Source organism: Dipodomys merriami, unplaced genomic scaffold (assembly GCF_024711535.1).
Source record: "Dipodomys merriami isolate MVZ:Mamm:240054 unplaced genomic scaffold, mDipMer1.0.p SCAF_62, whole genome shotgun sequence".
Lineage (NCBI taxonomy): Eukaryota > Metazoa > Chordata > Mammalia > Rodentia > Heteromyidae > Dipodomys > Dipodomys merriami.
In genome coordinates this window covers 194,294-200,170 of record NW_027206202.1, presented here as the reverse complement: position 1 = coordinate 200,170, position 5,877 = coordinate 194,294, and positions in this window count along the sequence as shown.

Sequence of the window (5,877 nt, the reverse complement as noted above, 5' to 3'; positions counted from 1 at the left end):
CACCCCTCCGGGCCGGCACTTCCGCTGTTTGCTTCGCGGGCAGTTGGAACAGTTGGTCCACGCTGTACTACAATCCCCAGAGTGCCGCGCGCGGCCGTGATTGAGGAAATGGTGCGTAGCTCGGGGGCGATGCATTCTGGGAAATGTAGTCTTCGCTGCAAAACAGAGCCTCTGAACTGATGGTTTACTATATATACAATAAGGACGCTCCAAAGACCCCAGCAGTGTTCCTTGAAGTAGCCTTTTTTGCTTTTCTTATCTATCTAGAGTTAACATTTTCCTACGTAGTCTCTTAAGAAATGCTTAAATTTTGGGGGTGTTTTTTGGAGGGTTTGTGGTGGTGGTGGTGGTATTGCTAAGAAATAGTGACTCCTCACTTGGGCCCCATGAATTGATTAAAGAAATTCTTGACCGTCTCTGCCTCTATTTTGTACGTGTCTTCTAAATCATTCACTTTGCTAGGGCTCTGAAAAAACATCCCTAAGACTAGGGGCTGAAACTACCCCTAAGGAACAAGAGAGCTTCCTGAGGAAACCACCCACCAGACAAGGATGATTTGTTTATCCTGACGCTAACTACTCCAGGAACCCTCAAAAATAAGGGCTGAAATAACGATAAGCCAGGCCATACCTTGGCCAGAAATGTACAATTATTAATTATATGTTCAATGATTAGATATAGATATAGATATAGATATAGATATAGATATAGATATAGATATAGATATATATCTTTCCCCTTGGCCCCTAATCTGACTTGTCTGTAAAACTTAAAGCTGTGTCTGGATCACTTCAACTCAATTTGTTGTGTTATTAAGGGTTTGTTCTTTGTTCTTCTTTCCCACTCCTTGAGGAAAAGTCTTCATTAAAAACCTTTATCTAGGGCTGAGAAGGTGGCTCAGTGGTAGAGTGCTCACCTTGTATGCATGAGGCCCTGGGTTTGATTCCTCAGTATCACATAAGCAGAAAAAGCCAGAAGTGGAGCTATGGCTCAAGTGGTAGAGCACCAGCCATGAGCAAAAAGGACCGAAGTTAGTGGCTCAAGTCTGTAATCCTAGCTGCTCAGGAGGCTGAAATCTGAGGATCGAAGTTCAAAGCCAGCCCAGGTAATGTGACGCCCACTAAAATTAGGGCATCTGAACTACAGTTCACTGGCAGGACATCCTTCCTGCTGTCTGGTCTCAGTCTTTCTTGCTTCTCCCTTGGGAGAAGAGGATTGACATGCCCTCATAGCTTCCTTAGTAACCCACTTTCCCAGTAAGCCTGCAAACTTCCAGGTATACCCCCAATTAATATCATCTCAATCTGTAAATCTGTTTTCTAGTTGCATCCCATTTGAACTGCCAAGACATACGTAAGAATAGGGCAAACATTAAAGGCAGAACCTCTTTGTAGAGAGAATCCAGGTTAATTACTAAAGGAACTTCTCAAAAGTAGAGACACAGAGAAAGAAAATTACAGAGTTAGTTAGACAAATTAAGTGTGGTATGTAACAGTGAAACTCAGAAAGAGCCAAGAAACCTGGAAGGTAGTTTGACTTGGGATGTGATAAGTAAGAAGTTTGGAATGTGTTCTGGTAAATATCAGCTAAACCCTTATTGGGAAATGCAACCAAAGGGGGAGCCTGGAAATGTAACCTTTGCCTTGATGACTTATTGCCTTGTTTATTGAAATTATAATTGATATTTGTGATCACTAACTGCTAGTTTTGCTTCTGTAAACCTGCTTGCTGTTACATACAATGCCACCTGTGTGCCCTGCTTGTCCCCTTTAAAACCCTGCCACAAGAGAGCTTGGCTGTTGTTCTTCACTGTCTTGGTATAGTGAAGAGCAGTTGGCATGGCTAATAAAGGTTCCTAGCCCGATTGACTGAGTGTTGGTGACTCCTTTTGCTGATCGTAGGTTTGAGTCCCACCGGCCCCAGGAAGTTAGGATACTTCAAGAGGCAGAGACTCATGTGGAAGGTGGTTTGATTTTGGGTGTGGTAAGTAAGAAGCTTGGAATGAATTCTGGTAAATGTCAGCTAAATCCTTATAGAGAATGAAACAAAGGGGGAACCTGGAATGTGGTTTTTGCTTTGATGACTTTATTGCTTTGCTTATTAAAACTGTAATTGTTTGTTGTAATTACTACTAATTCTGCTTCTTTACACCTGCTTGCTATCACATAGAGTGCCACCTGTGTGTGGCTTTCTTGTCCCTCGAAAACCCTGTTGTAAGAGAGCTTGGCTGAGCCAGGCACCGGTGGCTCACACCTGTAATCCTAGCTACTCAGGAAGCTGAGATCTGAGGATTGCAGTTCAAAGCCAGCCAGGGCAGGAAAATCTGTGAGACTCTTATCTCCAATAAGCCACTGGAAAACCAGAAGTGGTGCTGTGGCTCAAGCGATAGCGCACTCGCCTTGAGCTGGAGAGTGCAGGGATAGCGCCCAAGCCCAGAGTTCAAGCCCCACAACAGACAGAAAAAGAGAGAGAGAGAGAGTTAGGCTGCTGCACTCCAAAGCTCTGAGGGCTGGAAGCAGTTGCCACACAACTAATAAAGACTCCTTGCCCAATTGGCTGTGTTGGGGTGTCCCATTGGAAAATCAGGGTGCTACAATTTCTGTTATCATAGGGACAGAGGACTTGTTCCTCACATTCTATATAATTCTTACTGCTCATTTTAGCTTTACTTCCCTTACTAAAGGCTTAGATAGCAGAGGTTGTGCAAGAGTTATTTCAATTGTGCCAGGGCTCATGGCTATAATCCTAGCTACTCAGGAGGCTGAGATCTGACAATCATGGTTCAAAGCCAGCTCAGGCAGCAAAGTCCATGAGACTCTTATCCTTAATAAACCACCAGAAAATTGGAACTGGTGCTATGGCTCAAGTGGTAGAGCACTAGCTTTGAGCTGAAGAGCACAGGGATAGTGCTCTGGCCCAGAGTTCAAGCCCCACAACCGAACAACAACAACAAAAAGAGTTATTTCAATTGTGCATCACAACCAAACTTGTAATGAACACTTTTCAAATCCCTATTTCATATATGCAAGCATAAGCACTGTTAGGAGGGAAAGAGAGCTGGAAGGTAAAGCTGACTCAGAAAGTGAAAATAGAAGCCAGGCACCAGTGGATCACACCTGTAATCCTAGCTACTCTGGAGGCTGAGATCTGAGAATAATGGTTTAAAGCCAGCCTGGGCAGGAAAGTCCTTGAGACTCTTATCTCCAATAAACCTAGAAAACTGGAAGTGGTGCTGTGGCTCAAGTGGTAGAGTGCTAGCCTTGAGCTGAAGAGCTCAGAGACAGCGGCCATGCCCAGATTTCAAGCCCCACGACCGATTAAAAAAAAAAGGGGGAAGTGAAAATAGAACCTGCGACTCATATTTTGCAAAGTTGATAACATGCTCTTTAGATAAAAGAATTTTGGCCAAAAAAAAAAAATTGGAGCTTTTTCTGCCATTTTAAACTGTGACTGTTTCACCTTGGACCCCGGTTTGCAGTGGGGTACAGGCTTGTAAGTAGCATCTAGTATTGAAATAATTTTATCTACAGAGAAAAAAAAAAAGGTGACTATATTATATGTAAGGTCCGCTCCTGGATGGCCAGCAGACTCCACCCTCACAGCAAAGTCTCTACCCAGTACCTGCGTTACCTAGGCAACTGGCACACTTGGAAGAGGTCACATCTGCATCCAATGAGGTTACATCTGAATTTGATGTGGCCACACCTTTCTCCGCCCATACCCTAGATAAGGCCTAGCCCAGGGCCAGAAGCTCTCTTTTCTAGCTCTTTTCTCAGCTCTTTTCTCTGCTCTTTCTCAGCTCTTTCCTTCTCTGCTCTTTTCCCAGCTCTCCCCTCTCTTTCCCAGCTCTCTCTTTTCCAGCTCTTTCCCAGGTCTTTCCCAGGCCTTACCCTGCCAAGTGGAGGGCCAACATGGCCTGGTGCCAGCCAGAACAATGACTAAACCTACCCCTTACCTGAATAGCTCATGCGTGGTGCTGTTCTTACTCGGCTATCTCTTTTTAAAAACCTAACATTATATGTTTTACAACGATTGAAAATGGAGTTTTTAGACCCCCATTCCCAAACTCCAGGTCAGGCCTGGCCCTTTGTCCCCATAAATAAACAGAGTTGGTGAAAGCCAGAAAAAGATTTATGATGTGGCATGGGTCTGCTATGGGAATGTAGCACTTCAGCCCATCTTCAGTTGTCATTGGGGTCCAGATATAAGCTATTGGCTTGAATAGATAATGGGGAAGTAAAGGGGTAAAACATTAATTAAGAGTAACTGTTTGGGCTGGATGATGGTAGCTCATATTTGTAATTCTAGCTATTCAGGAGGCTGAGATCTGAGGATTGCAGTTCAAAGCTAGCCCAGAAAGGAAAGTCTGTGAAACTCTTATCTCCAATTAACCACTAGAACACTGGCAGTGGCACTGTGGCTCAGAGCGGTAGGGCACTAAGCCTTGAGCAACTGCTCAGAGACAGTGCCTAGACCCTGAGTTCAAGCCCCATAACCAACAATCTTGTTCTTTCTTTTTTTTAAAAAAAAATTTCTTGTATTTATTTATTTGTTTTCTGTGCTTGTCCTGGGACTTGAACTCAGGGACTGGGCACTGTCCCTGAGTTTCTTTTGCTCAAGGCTAGTGCTCTAACACTTGAAACAAGGTTCTAAGTCTCACTTTTTGGTGGTTAATTGGAGATAAGAGAGTCAAGGACTTTCTTGTCTAAATAACCTTGATCCTCAGATCTCAGCCTTCTCAGTAGGTAACTTCCCTTCACCTACAAGAGAGAGCCATCAGCACCCAGTTTGTTCTTGTTTTTGTCCCATTACTGGGACATAAACATGGTAAAGCTTAGCTTTTTCCCTTAAGGATGATGTTCTACCACGTGAACCACAACTCCATTTCCAGCTTTTTGATGATCAATTGAAGATAAGAGTCTTATGGATTTTTGTGCCTGAACCAGCTTTGAACCATAATCTTTAGATATCAACCTCTTCCTTAGTAGCAAGGATTACAAGCACGAGCCACCAGCCCCCTGGTCCAGGTGTCCTTTTTCTTTTCTTTTCTGGCCTGGACACTGTCCCTTCCCTTTTTCCGCTCAAGGCTGGCATCTTAACACTTTGAGCCACAGTGCCACTTTCAGTTTTCTGGTGATTAATTGGAGATAAGAGTCTCACTTGCCTGAGCTGGCTTCAAACTAAGATCCTCAGATTTCAGCCTCCTGAGTAGCTAGGATTACAGGTGGGAGTTACCAGGTGTCCTTTTCAAATTCCAAGGTGATTGTATAATGACTCAGAGAATGGCTTTATAGCAAGGACCATGCAAAATGGAAGCAGGATGCCAAATTTTCTCCTGCTTTTAGTTAATGTGTGAGCCCAACAAAGACAGCTTTTTTTTTTTTTTTCCCAGTCCTGGGGCTTGAACTCAGAGAGAGCCTGGGCACTGTCCCTGAGCTTCTTTTGCTCAAGGCTAGCACTCTACCACTTGAGCCACAGCACCACTTCCAGCTTTTTTTCTGTTTATGTGGTACTGAGGAATCAAACCCAGGGCTTCTTGCATGCTAGGCAAGCACTCTACTGCTAGGCCACATTCCCATCCCCCAAAGGCAGCAATAAGGAGAAGGGTCAGGCCTATTTCCTTCTTCTTTGCAAGGAAGAGGCATAATCCTATTTTACAGAATGGGAATTAAGAGCTTGAGAACCTACCCCGTCTCCTATTCCTAGGAGGGTCCCTATTCACCAGGTACTAATGTTAAGTTGTTAAGTTCCTTTCACCTACTTTCAGTTTACATTAAATTAGGAAATGATTAAAATTCCTTCCAGGTTCATTGTCAGATCTTGAGTCCTTGGTTCTAATGCAGTCTTTATCTTCTGAGATAACATCACTTGGCCATT